This window comes from Rhodnius prolixus, unplaced genomic scaffold (genome assembly GCF_049639745.1).
Source record: "Rhodnius prolixus isolate KJV_2025 unplaced genomic scaffold, Rpr scaffold_5, whole genome shotgun sequence".
NCBI lineage: Eukaryota > Metazoa > Arthropoda > Insecta > Hemiptera > Reduviidae > Rhodnius > Rhodnius prolixus.
The window spans coordinates 35,016,871-35,030,881 of record NW_027411624.1 but is presented as its reverse complement, the minus strand read 5'-3'; the positions used below and the strand labels follow the sequence as shown (position 1 = coordinate 35,030,881).

Genomic DNA, 14,011 nt, shown 5'->3' with positions numbered 1-14,011 from the left:
ATCCTCAAAATATCACCACCTGTTGGCTGCTAAAATTAAGAGGATAATTAACTACACCTATCCCCCGATTTACACGATTTCACTTTTACACGGTTTTTAAAATATGAAATTTAAAAAAAAAAAAATTCCACACATTTTTTTAATTCCGTTCGATTTGTTTACATTGCAACCCTTAGATCAAGTGATAATTTCGACTTTTAAGGCACTGTACATCAAGCGAACCTTCAAATACATTTTAGAACAAATGGAAAATGATGAATCTCTATCGATTTCGGATGCTAGGAAAAAATTCACAATCTTGGATTGTGTTAAACATGTTGGCATATCAAATACGGAGATTAAGCCATCAACGCTGAATGCCTGCTGGAAAAAATTATGGCCAGAAGTGGTGAAAGGTGGAAATTCCGTATTACCATTGGAGCACGAATATTCTCAGATAACGGAGATAGCGCATACAATAGGAGGAGAAGGTTTCGAAGATTTTGTTGAGGCAGATGTTGTAGAACTAATGGCGGACAATGAACTAGATGAGAATGATTTAGTTGACATGGTTAATGCAACAAATATTCGTAATAGTGATCCTGATGAAGAGGAGTCTGACCCAGTAGCGTTCACAGCAAAAGTTATCCGTGAAGGACTTGAATTAGAGCTAAAATTGGGTAATCATTTTGTACAAAATGACCCAAATGTTGGAACGAGCTCTCCTATTTATATTAATAAATGCTTAACTCAATATGAGGAGGTCTATAAGGATATGACCAAAAACCAAACACAATTGTTAGGTTCAGGTTCAGCGATCTGAAATTGCTTCTTATTCATCTAACAACGAAAGTGAATTGTACCAAATACTATCGAGTGATGAAAGTGACATCTTAGTAAACAGAAAGAAAAAACGAAGAGTCTATGAAAGTGATAGCAGTACATAATGAAATTTTTAGTTCAATTTTTAAATTTATATTTCTTGTTTCTAAACGTAAAATGAATTATATACACTATTATTATATTTATGTTTTTTAAGATGTATTTAGTTTTATTTTACTTTGAAATAAATAACTGAATTATGCACATTTAGTTTATTTTCGATTTACACGGTTTTACGTATAAAAATCATCGATTTCGATTTTCACGGTTTTCTCTGGAACCTATCTTCCGTGTAAATCGGGGGATAGGTTTATTTATGAACTTGCTGAGGATTATTACATCTGTTTTGGGCTATTTCTTGAGGGAACCTTGGCAAGATACAAGGATGTAGTAATTTTCTTGATTACTATTGATAACACTTTATCTTCCTTTAATTTGGAAGAAAACCTCAAATACTTAAAATGTACTATGAAAAAGAATAAATAAGCGAGCGAGAATTTTTTATTTTCATCCTAATCTGCGCATCCTTATCAATAAATAAATTCAGTTATGTTGCCAAGGCAAGTTAAAAAAAAAAAAAAACTAAACTAAAGTACAATAATATTCTCATTTCTTCAAGACTAATATAAGAACAATTTAATAATAATTACAAAATAACCATATCCATACAAAATGTTAACCTGGCGAATCTCTTTCTTTTTTAGTACATCACGTTTACTAGATTTCAGCAAAGTAAAAAGGCCAGCATTTATATATATATATTTTTTTTTGTATAGCTTGCACCATTTTTACCACCTTATATGATCAATAACTTGTAATAAAGTCTTCATAGACATTCTTGGCACTAGCATAAGTCACGTTCAGTTAATCACGTGACGCTAAAGGTTCTCATATCAAATACCCGGTGTGATCTAAAAAATAAAAATAAAAATGACAAGTTAAGCCTTTTTTTTTTTTTTTTTTTAATCATGTTTAGACATGTTTTAATGGTTGGTTGGTTATCCTGTACAATTTACTTTTTTAATTTAAATACACTTTGGTTTTTCTTCGACCCTTTATTCTTATTTTGTATTTTACATTTTTCTTAGACCAGCACTTTACCTTGTAATGCTGACGTTTAAACCTATTCTTGATAGAAAAATTTCTGATAACTCTTTTATACTAACAAAGTTATCTTGTATGAATTTGCACTTTTGTCTTCTTCCAATACAGATTGTCATAATTAACAAATCTACATTTAGTTGTGAAAAAAACTGGACTTAGTACATGATATTAGCTGCAGATCGTGTTGGGGAGATAAAGGAGACTCGAATCCTAAAATATTAACTGAGTAACTGATGAAATTCATTCTTAAATTAAACATTTCTGCTAAGATAATCAAAGGTATTCGAAAAAATAAACCAAAATGTAAGCAATTCAAATCAAACCATAAATTATTCACATGTAAATTATAACTCATCATAATTGGGTCAGATTATATGCTCTATAATTTCAAAATAATTCTCAATTAAATTTCCTTGTTTTTTTTTGCTCCTTGGCCTTGTGAAAAGATCTCAAATGTATTCTAAGAAATTTCTTATTACCTACATCATTCATTTTAAAAAAATATACTTCTAAACACGCAATTAAAGAAATAAAACTTTTACTAAACTGACTGAAATTTACATTCGAAAATAATATATATGTACACAAGGTAAACTACAGAACAGGTGGATATTAGGTTTTGGAAAGAATATTTATTATTTAATAGTAAAAAACTTCATTAAAAGATGGTGAAGTTTTGATTTGTTAGTCTAATCAGTAAGGTTAATAAAGGCTCTTTCTTAACTAAGTCAAACACAGATACAATAAACACTTGAAACTTAAAATTAGTGTGAAACAACCTTTAAAATTCATTTAAATTAGTAGGCTCCATTACGACCTCGAATTGCTGCTGACTCCCCAGTGCAACATCTTAAATTATTACAACCGTAACCCAGTTTGTGAAATAACTTCCTAGTTCCTAACGTTTAGTTGTAATTCTCTAAATGACGGCTCCACCACAGATCTGAAACTGTGAGAAAGTTGGTTATAGTTATATGTATTGATTAAATTATTATGCTAACCTTAAAACAAAATCTTGGTCTGTGTTTTAGTTACAGACATGGAATATAGGAAAACCTCTCCTAAAACTAATTGAAAGAATAAATTATAGAAATAGACATTCAACGCATTGTAAGAGAAAGTTTCTTTAAAAATAATCTATTTAAATTAGATTCTCTTTAAAAATCCATTACGCTCCATTAAAATCTCATTAAATCCATTACGCTTAGTTGGTTCACACAGGTGCATATAACGTCATAAATGCAGTATAATTGCTTTGAATCACAAATGACTTATTTTCAAGGAAAGCATTAAAATAAATAAATTATTTGAGAACAGGAATTCATTTTCCATTATAACTAAAATGGTTTCCCGGAAAAACTATTATATTTCTAGTAAGAAGTTTCTCAAAATTAATCATCTTTTAGATAACGGAAGCTAGTAAATATTATATTATATATAAACTAACGTTTATATAATACATACATACAACAATCATATAACATACACATATGAACTTATTTGGCGTGACGTGATTTCTGGTCATTATTTCCGTTTTCCCCCCATATTTTTCTACCTATTTCTCGCTGCGAACATCACGTTCAATATGCATTACGCATTCTTCAGTGACACAATGCATTATAATAGTAGTAGTAGTATAACAGTAATAGAGAGCAATGCAAATGGTTTTATAACTCATAGATAATAGCTACAAAAGAATTGTTTTGCTTTACTCGAACTTTGATTGTTAAATAATCTATTGTTAGTATTTGCACTATACTAGTCTATCGAAGCGATTTGCATTTTTCAAAAAATGTAAAGTAATGCCTACTTTTTTTTAAATTAAAAGTCCAAGTAATGGACGGAGGCGATTAGCATACATACGAGGTGTGTTCAAAAAGTAACGGGAATTTTTAAATTTCGCGGGTTTGGAGAGTCTGATTGTAAAATTTTTTTTTTTATTATGTTGGTACACATGCCCCTGAAGTACGATAAAATTTTCAGTAATATTCATTGTTTACTTCTTAAGTGGCAGCCGTTAAGGTTAGACGTGTTTTTCGAGCTTGGCGATTTTTGTTTGTTAAAAAAAATGGATCAAAGAATTTGTATTAAATTTTGCGTAAAAATGAAATAAAGTGTGTGAAATGTTAATAAAGGCATATGGTGAGTATGCTATGAGTAAAACAAGGATTTACGAGTGGTATAAGCGTTTCCAAGATGGCTGCGAAAACGTTGAAGATGACGAACGACCTGGACGTCCAAGCACATCAACAACCGATGAAAACGTGAAAAAAAGTGATAGAAATGGTTATGAACGATCGCCGAATCACAATCAGAGAAGTCGCTGATGATGTTGCCATATCAATTGGCTCATGCCATGAAATTTTTTCGGATGTTTTGGGTATGAAACGTGTGGCAGCAAAATTTGTTCCAAAATTGTTGAATTTCGAACAAAAACAGCGGAGAATGGAAGTTGCTCAAGAGTCACTCAATGAAGTCGACAACGATGCGGATCTACTGAAACGTGTTATAACAGGTGACGAAACATGGGTTTACGGATATGATGTCGAAACTAAGGCTCAATCGTCCTAGTGGAGGCATTCTGGATCGCCAAGACCGAAAAAGGCTCGACAAGTGCGGTCGAATGTGAAGGTTATGCTCACTGTGTTCTTCGATTTTAATGGCATAGTGCATCATGAATTCTTGCCACAAGGTCAAACAATCAATAAGGAGTACTACCTACAAGTTCAACGCCGTTTGCGTGAAGCAATCCGAAAAAAACGCCCGGATTTGTGGCAAAACAATTCATGGATTTTGCACCACGATAATGCACCTGCTCACACTTCATTGCTTGTTCGTGAATTTTTGGCCAAAAACAAAACTTTAACGATGCCCCAGCCTCCATATTCGCCAGACATGGCTCCATGTGACTTTTTTCTATTTCCAAACATAAAGAGAACATTAAAAGGCCGTCGTTTTACAAGCATAGATGACATTAAAAGAGAATCGCTGAAAGAGCTGAAAGCTATCACAAAGATCGAGTTTCAGAAGTGTTTCGAGGATTGGAAAAAGCGCTGGCACAAGTGTATTGTATGCGAAGGGGACTACTTTGAAGGCGACAATATTAATGTAGATGAATAAATAAATATTTTTTTCAAAAAACGAAAATTCCCGTTACTTTTTGAACACACCTCGTACTTCACTATTAAATTCTCATACTAACCACTACATAAAATCCAAGGTCCAGACCGGGAATCGAACCCAGTACCACAATACATCTAGCTGGACCTTGCCTCTAACCGCTCGGCTATCGTGGAGCCTAATAAACTTGGCTCTATAAATGATTATCACTTCAATCACAGTTCTAAGCGTAGTTTTATAGCTTTGTCAAAAATTGTAACCATCTATTATTTTTCCTAGGTTGATTCGTGGGCAATATTACCAGGCAGCTGATGTAGTATTCTGTGATTGCTGGCAAGAGATTCTGTACTGGTCTCAACCAGAGCATTTTATGCTCCAAATATTTGTCTTCAATGAATTCCAATTTCTGCCGATGTTTATAAAAAATATTTGTATTTTTAAAGGCCACAGACAATAATATCAATTATTGTTTAGTGAATACACACTACCATAAGCTGAGCTAGACCGCAAAGCAAGGATATACTGCGGTAATGGGGTTTGATTCTCTGTTCTGCACCATAAAATTTCATTTAAATGTGTTAATAGTAAAGTATGTTAACCTGTTTCCGACCTTTATATCAGTTCGAAAGTTAAATACTTTGAACAGTCGTATTGAAATTGAATTTGTTCTTAGTTTTGATTATAACAAATAAATGTTCAAATTTGCAAAAATGCTTAACAGACTAGAGGCTACCTAACAAGTTCTAAATTACTAATAACTAGATCTGTCATTCTATAAAGAGCTAACCGACTCCGATGTCACTCATATCTCAGTCTGTTTTCCTCTACTGTTTCATCTAGTGGGATTCCGTACCTACCATACCGTTGGCATTCAACAAAAATTGTTACACGAATTTAATTCCATCCATCCTAATTTCTATCTTGTTTTTTTTGTATTCCTAATCATTACAATTCTTCTCAGTCCTTAGAAACTTTAAAATTATTTTTCTTTAACACAATCAATATTTCTAAAATAATTGGCGCTTATTGATAAAATTCGATATTTACGTTTGAATGCATGCAATTTTAGGTTTACCTAGATACCTTTATTGTATAGCAGAAAGGTGACTTAGAACACGAAAAATATAAATACATTACAGAGACTGGTTCGTGCAGTAACTAACTCTACTTTCACTAGACATTGTGGTCAATGTAGAGGAACTTACTATAAATCTGTACACCATAGTTCCCTTTATGTACATTAAAATGTTTTGTAATGGATTCCACTAATACTGGCAATGTTTGGGTGATTTCATATAAGGCGAGAGGTTTCATGCGCTTGAATATTGGATGTACGAGTATTATTATTTTCAAATTTGTAAACAACTTTTGGATAAACTTTTGAAAGCTCATAAGTGACATTAATTTTTTAAAGCTTTTTGTCCCCTAAATATAGCTGATTTTATCCAGCTCTGCGAACCTGACTACATTTTCAACAAAAGACTAAATATTTGTTCATTTAATTTTAAGCAGATCTCTTATAAAAAAAATAAATAAATTATATTAAACTTTGAAGAAAGAAAGCATAGTAATTTCGCGGCCTCTCCCAGAATTGTTGGTGATTAATTTTAGCCAATTCTTTACACCTTTATTCATTATTACCTGCAACTTTTAATAATGAGCAGAGTGAAATTCAATTCTTAATAATGTTTTAGTCAACTGGGTGGAAGTATTTCAACATTACGAATCCCCTGAAATTATTTCATTCAGGTACTTTATGTTAAAAAGCAGTTAATATTCAGGCCAAATGTTAATATTACAATTTATTCAGGCCTAAATTGTTGTTATATTAGAAAAATAAATATAGCATTCCTAGATTTGAGGCAATATTTGAAGTACTACATTCATATAAGAGAAGTCTGTAAGCATTTATCTGTTTATATACATTTCACTTTTAAATCTAATAACACGGTAAGAGTATACAATAAACTTCTTATCTGATCCAATAGCCGCAAAACTATGTAACAGTTTTGTCAGATAGACATTACAATTTTGAAATATAATCATTAAATAATATTAGAAGAATAATTGTGCTGTTATGAATGATATACCTCCTAACCATAACAACCATCATAAACTGAAGTATACGTTTATATCATAGCACATTTTATTAAAACATACTAACGCTTTTTTTATTTAACTACTCTAATTTTCAATTTATTACCTGAAGCAGGTATAATTATAATAAATTTGGTATGCTCTCAGTCGTAATACGCACGTGTTTTCGTAATATTTCTTCTTATATTATATAACGCATAACTTTACGACGCATATTTTTTTATGGTCCAACAAAACTAGGCAAATTTATTATACCATAGAGTGTAATTCTACATTTTTATTTATTTATTTATATTTGTTTACGGTGTAAACATAAAGCGAAGTTATGTAAACAAAATATTATTTAAAATAGCAAAACATAAAATTAGCACTTAGAGTACATTGGTGTTGTGACACGCCTGCTATACGACCTTGCCGATTGAAGAAAGGCCTTGTCCAGATTCTTTTGTTATTATGAAATGTCAGATCTCCTAAAGGATTATTGCGTAGAAAAGGCCAGTTTAAACTGTAATCCTGATATATCGCCACATTAAGGATCAGTTCGTAAAACAAATGCTTCTTTAAGTGATCAATAAAATGTTGAAGAATGTAGATCGTCTGGTGTGAAACAGTTTGAATCAATGTCAGTCAGATTAACATTGTAAAATGAAAGCATCTTTCAATATAACCACCAATCTTGATAATTTTCCACATCTTTCAAATCGACGTTGGCTGCGCAACCTTCTAAACTCTTATCTCCTGATTAGTAACTAAAGAGTTCCAGCCCAAGCTCACTCCTCTCATCGTGCCTCTCTGATTGTGGCCTAGAGTCCTAGAGAAATTAGCATTACCCTGCAATCGTGAGACTACTATCTCATCTTCAAGATGTATATATTGTACAGGCTGTAAATAAATAATTCATCATACAGTCTGGCGGAAGTTTAAGTTACTGATCATTTCCAGGATTGTGTTCAACAAGGATTAATTCTTGGATCATTTTCTGCTCTATTACTAACGATATTCCAGCAAAAATCTCTCAAAAGTATTAGTTTTTCATAAAACTAGTTGTTATAATCTCCTTTAGATATAAGTAGATATCATTTCGCCTCTCTCTGTGTCCATACAGCCAGTCACATTTTTATGGCTTCATTTAGTATCAAACTACTACGAGATACTGCGGTGAAACCTGTATTGCTAACGCTACACGGACTACATTAATTAGGTGAAAACGAATTTGATAAAATGGAATGATAATTAGGTTAGAAAGTTTTAGTACTGTTATTATTAAATGTAGTGCAAAAAGAGATTTGTGAGCCAATGATAATTTTATTTTATTATTAATAAAATAATAAAATAAAAAAATTTAGATTCTTCATCAACCACTATTAATTTTTTCATTCGTAACAACGATGATTACATAAGAAACTTGATGTTGTACGCAATTAATTAGGTATAAACTTGTATTTTGTAAACTCACTAGTTTGTCAATTTTTTTTTTTTCTCCGCTCGATTTATGAAGTTTTAAAATATTGATAAGAATTTAGTGTAACTGAATCTAACGAGGTAAAAGTGTGGATTTACTACGTTTTGTGGCAGGGCAATATAATCTCTTTTAATTTAACGATTTTATAACCGATAATTTAACCTAATTAATAGTGTATTATCTTTTTTAGTCATTGATTTATTAGTCCTAAAAGAAGAAAGATTATTGCCAATATCAGTCACTATTTTTTTATTTTTTTGTAAAGCTTTCTACTTAGGGTTTTGGGTCATCTTTAAGGATTATACTTATTAGCAATTATAATTAGTTTTACTCTGTTACTGTGCGCCACCTCCTGCGCCTGATCTGTAGTTGTAAACATCAAGAAATTTCTCAGACTTACTACTGACTATATTCTCCATATCCTAAAATTAACTCACTTACACAAAACCATCTGCTGGAGCTTCTCTCCACTTCTGCTTGTCATCCTAACCCACTCTTCCGCGAAATAGCCATCCACGATCCTTCCTTGCCCTGAAGCCACCACTAATTAAACGTTCTCCTCTTCCTCTAAAAGCTGCAAGTTTTGCATTCTTTTTTCCAGCAAATTGTATTTTTGTTCCTTAACAGTAATGGAGGTTGTAAAATACCCACATATGTAATATCTTTATTACCAAGAAATATTTGGGCGTATGTGAGAGAATTTCTGTCAATATATATTTCTTCGTGACTATATTCCATTTATTTTGAAGAGCTAAATAATAAAAACTTTCTATCTAGACTCTCTGATATAGATTGTTTCAAGTTGGCGGCCAAAAATATACCACATAGTGAAAGTAAGATACGTTACCAAAAAAGAAATACACCAACTGTATGTTCGGGAAATGAATCTCCCTTTTCTTTGAGTAGAAGTGGTCGTGGTTTGGGTCCCGCCTTACAGATCTATCATTTCCTTTAATAATTAGATCTATAGCGTACATTTATGTCCACGATAATTGTAGCATTAGAATAGATTATTATTGAAGCCAATGATGTCACCAGATAACTGGAGAAAGGTCCACATAAACGATGTGGGTAATTGTCAATGACTGATGATAATGCTGTACGCCTCTTTCTTGAACGTTCACTCAGTCGACTTCCTCGTGGGGACCTGATTTACCCTGTGGATTATTTTTAGACTTGTGTTTCATGGAAATTAACTTAAAAAATTAATGGTACCATTGGAGACCCTGTAATTAAGTTTTTGTTCAAAACTAGCCTAATGGAATCCCACTTTTACTGTGTCATATTTTTTACTTTTTTATTTTTTCGAATACCGCCCATCCAGGGGACCGACTAAAAATTATTGATTTAAAAATTCAAGAAATATGTTTTCTCAATTTAGTACATTCATTATTTTCAAAAATTTTCTCAAAAAGGGTTCAATTTTTGGTCTCAAAAAAACTTTTTATTCAATTATCTTTTGGAATACGCTTAGTCCCCACTAATTTGGAGGATCTAGGTTTTTCTCTCCTTAAGCTTTTTAGGCTTTTGAGAAGTGAGAAGTGATTTTGAATACTATAATTGGGTTTGGTATGTGTCCGCGTTTGTTCTAGCTGTTGACATGGTTTACCGAATTAGTTACCTGCGAGGCGGACAGTACCCGCGTGGAAAACCTTACATTTTTTATACTGTCTACTGTGATACAAGACACACTTTTGCAACAAGTGGCGAGCCTCGGTAGCGCAGTAGGCAGCGCGTAAGTCCCAAACTATTAATCTTGCTAGATTCTATTGTCTGACTCTCTTATCCTAAACAAAATAATAAATAAACCTAACCCAGTATATTAAAACAAAACAACCAGGTCATTTAATGCACTATTTTTATAAATACTTTTCAAGGTCTTCAAATAAGAGCCAGAACAAAAAAAAACTGGTTTACTACAAGTGAATGTGGCTTATTACATACGCAGTAAACATGTTGAGTCATGTTAACTTAGAACTCACTAAAACAGATTTTTGAAGTAGACCTTTTGTTGTTTGTTGTTCGTTACTTTCAAATATTCATTATTCAACCCTGAATTAACTAATTTATCATTTGGTTAGGTCTTACCATTAAAAAAAAAATTAAAATTAAAAAAGATTTTAATTAATAACCAATTGATTTATTTTGTGTCCACCTAAAGAGAAAGTTTGTGACGTTGTTATTATAAAATAAATCTAATTAATGGTGTTGGAAAATGTACAGGTGGGAACTTGAACAGGAGCGCTGAAATTAACAAGATGACCGTCAGAATTCAATAAACACAAGGCCAGTAGGGTATTCTCTATGAATGCAAGCTTGATAAAACAATTAATTTTACAAAGTTCACAATTTGATAACGGTTTTTTATATTAGCAATTCGGGAAAATTCACGTAATTTGAAAACCCTGTTCATAGGAAAATAGGTAATCTTTTTTAAGTACAACAATAATGGTTCTGTAGTGAGCAGTGAAATGCAGTTGGTTACTTGTGGATTAGTCTTCTGTAGTCTAACAACTGGCAGGATTGGTGGATATTTAGTTAATTTTAAGGAAGAAATTCACAATTCACAATTATTTTTGTGTTTTGCACATTACGTTTTATTGCTATATGAATCGATATAGAGTATGTTCTGGTTTAAGTCTTGAAAATTGTAGATTAAGAAAACATGGTCTAATATTTATTTTTGAAACCTTTTCAAATTTGCACCTTGTCTGAAAAACAACGTGAACGAAAGAAGCCTGCTACGATCTCTAAAATTTGAAACAACTTGTAATGAATTTTTTTTTGTTGCTCTTATATATATTTGTGTTTCTGCTTAGAATGTAGGCGTTTGTAATGTGTTAAATGAATGCGCGTGATTATAAGATGAATTCAAAGTTTGCCTAAAACTAAATAGTTGCATACATCAACTAAAAACTGCAGGCCCCATGTGATTTGTGTAGGTTTAGGTGCCAGTAAAGTGTTGGATCTAATTGTTAGATGGGGATACCTAGAGGGACACCAGAATTCCTTTTAAAAAGTTGATAATCCACTCTCCTCTTTTGAGGGGAACACTGAGGTTAGAGAAAAAGTCTTGTGAGTATTCCTATTCAGATATTTTCCAAGGATTATTGCGACATGGCAAGGAGTTAAAATCTGGTAAAAGCGGAAACGGCCTCCAGTTTTCATAACATAAGTTGCCTAAATTGTTAGTGATATACTGAAATCGTTGCTAAAAGGTGCAAGGTGACAAAATAAAATAAAAAAATTAATACCTTAACTTTCGCAATATAAAGTGTGATATTTCCTTTGGTTTCACGAAATACTTTTTAAAGACTCTAAGCAAGACTTCACTTCTTACAGAAGGTTATAGACTTTTTTAACAACACTTTTATATGTCAGGCTTACTTCTAGGTCAGATCTGGGTAAGGATGGGTCCGTCTAGGACGGGGGTGTCAAACTGGATGCCCCCGAGGTAATTTCTTGTGGCCCCACGATGTACTGAAATAAAATGAAAATAGAAAAAGTTTTATTGATGGAAATAGCGCTTAGGGGAGGATCGAGGCAAAATATCGAACACAATTCCCAGTTTCCGTTAACTACGAGAATAAACGTAGGAGGACACGCTCGTGTCTTTCTGGCCCTTCTCATAGACTCTCCTCCTGAAAAGAACTCCGCTCTTTATTCGACAACGCACCCTATTGAATTTCATTAATGATTTACATCTTTTACACCAAATACTTGTAATTGCCTCCAATTACGAGCTGGAATGTTCTGGGGATCGAATAAAAAAGTATATTTTATGAAGAAAGTTCTAGTCGGGGATACAAGTTTGAGGGGGGGGGGGGAATTGAACTTTTTAAAAATATTTTTACGTTCAGGTTTTATTATCATTATGTAAAATGAAATAATTTGTCATTTTTTTGTTTTATTTGTTTGTTTTGATTATGTAATGATACATTGACCCAGACACACCTTCTAATAACAGTTTGAAATACCAGAATCTAAAGGTAAAAAAGCATGGATACAAAGCGAAGACTGATCACGACTCTCTAGATCTTGCACGTAACAAATTGTACTATCGAATTGTGAATGCAATAAAAATATGGGCACAATGAGAACATTAATAATGGTTCAAACAATGAAATACTAGAAATACATTTTTAAAAACCGCAATTTGAATTTATTGTTAGCTGTTTTAATTTAATTAAATTAAATTTTGTTCATAGATTATTGAATAAATAAATGAATGAATATTCATAGATTATTATAAGATTCTTTTATAAATTACAAATTACAATTACACTATGTATTCATTGAAATGCTTGCTTTTACGGGTTTAGATCATATCAGCAATTTTCTTCAAATTTCAGTTCTACTAGAAACTCATAGATGTCCGTCTTGTCAATAGAATGGTCTTCAACCCTCGTTGATTGATTCAGATCTTTCTTCCATTGATTCATTCTCTCTGAAGATACCTTTAAAATATTCCTTCCACTTTCTCAGAATATTTTTACTTCTAATTTTGACGAATTTGAGTGCTCGAAACTTCTTTTTCTCCATGATGTTTTTTTTATTTTTTCGAAGAAGAGTTTTGAAACTAAGTTTCTATTCGAATTTAAGTTGGACATTTCTTTCTATATTAACTTAATCATCTGTGACCTGGCGTTTAATTTAAAGACTAAAAAAATCAGATTTAGGCGTGTGCAGTGAGTTATTTGTGGAAGATAAAGGGTTAAATCAGGGTTGGTTAATGCCATTAAAAAGATCCAGTCTGGAGATTATAGCCAGCAGAGGAGTAAATAGAGGAAAACATGCTATGCTGGTTCTGCGAATAATTTCTGCCCAAGATAGCGAACAAGACTCAGGCTAAGAAGTAAAGAGAGAGAATGTCCAGGCCAAAGGTACAGGGCACTTCTTGGAGAGATGCAAGAATCTTGGCAGCAGATACAGAGGAATGAAAGAAGGCGGTAGAGCAAGCATATGATTGTAAATGTAACTTAAGGCGTTCTTTCGAAGACCCGCCCTGCTTTCTTGCAGATTTTTATAATATTGAAGCCCAATAAGTTAAAATAAAAAATAAAGTGAAGAAAATTGGCTAGATTACGAATAGTAAAATAAAGTCATTTGAGTGTTTAACAATACACACACTTTTTTTGGCCTCTTGATACTAAAATTACAACCCGTACTAGTATTGATAATGACCTCGACCTTCAACTTAGGCATAACCTTGGCAGTGACGAACTGCCAAAAAAAAAACAAGCCATCAATAAAAGTTAAGCAGAGAGAACTGCAATGACCTATAAAGGTAATAGTGGTGACTTTCAAGGCAAAAACAACAAGACTGCCCACTAAATTCGAGGAGGTCATATGCAAATCACCTTAAAC

The 14,011-nt window shown here is 32.4% G+C and overlaps 1 protein-coding gene and 1 long non-coding RNA gene across 9 annotated transcripts in view; one reads left to right on the top strand and one right to left on the bottom strand.

The window, feature by feature from the left end:
• Nucleotides 1–14,011, top strand: part of LOC141458251 (uncharacterized) — a 31,527-nt gene that overhangs the window by 13,415 nt on the left and 4,101 nt on the right. The window lies entirely within an intron of this gene.
• The window catches only part of LOC141458256 (uncharacterized), a 30,396-nt gene continuing 17,298 nt past the window's right edge, over nt 914–14,011 (bottom strand). For 2 of the 8 annotated variants that reach the window (XR_012460848.1, XR_012460843.1), the window contains exons 6-7: nt 2,745–2,914; nt 1,388–1,772 (exon numbers count right to left, since the gene is read on the bottom strand). This is a non-coding gene — a long non-coding RNA (uncharacterized lncRNA). Of the gene's footprint in view, nt 1,773–2,744; nt 2,915–13,208; nt 13,224–14,011 lie in introns of those variants that run through there. The other 6 variants (XR_012460850.1, XR_012460844.1, XR_012460849.1 and 3 more) reach the window with 6 other exon arrangements.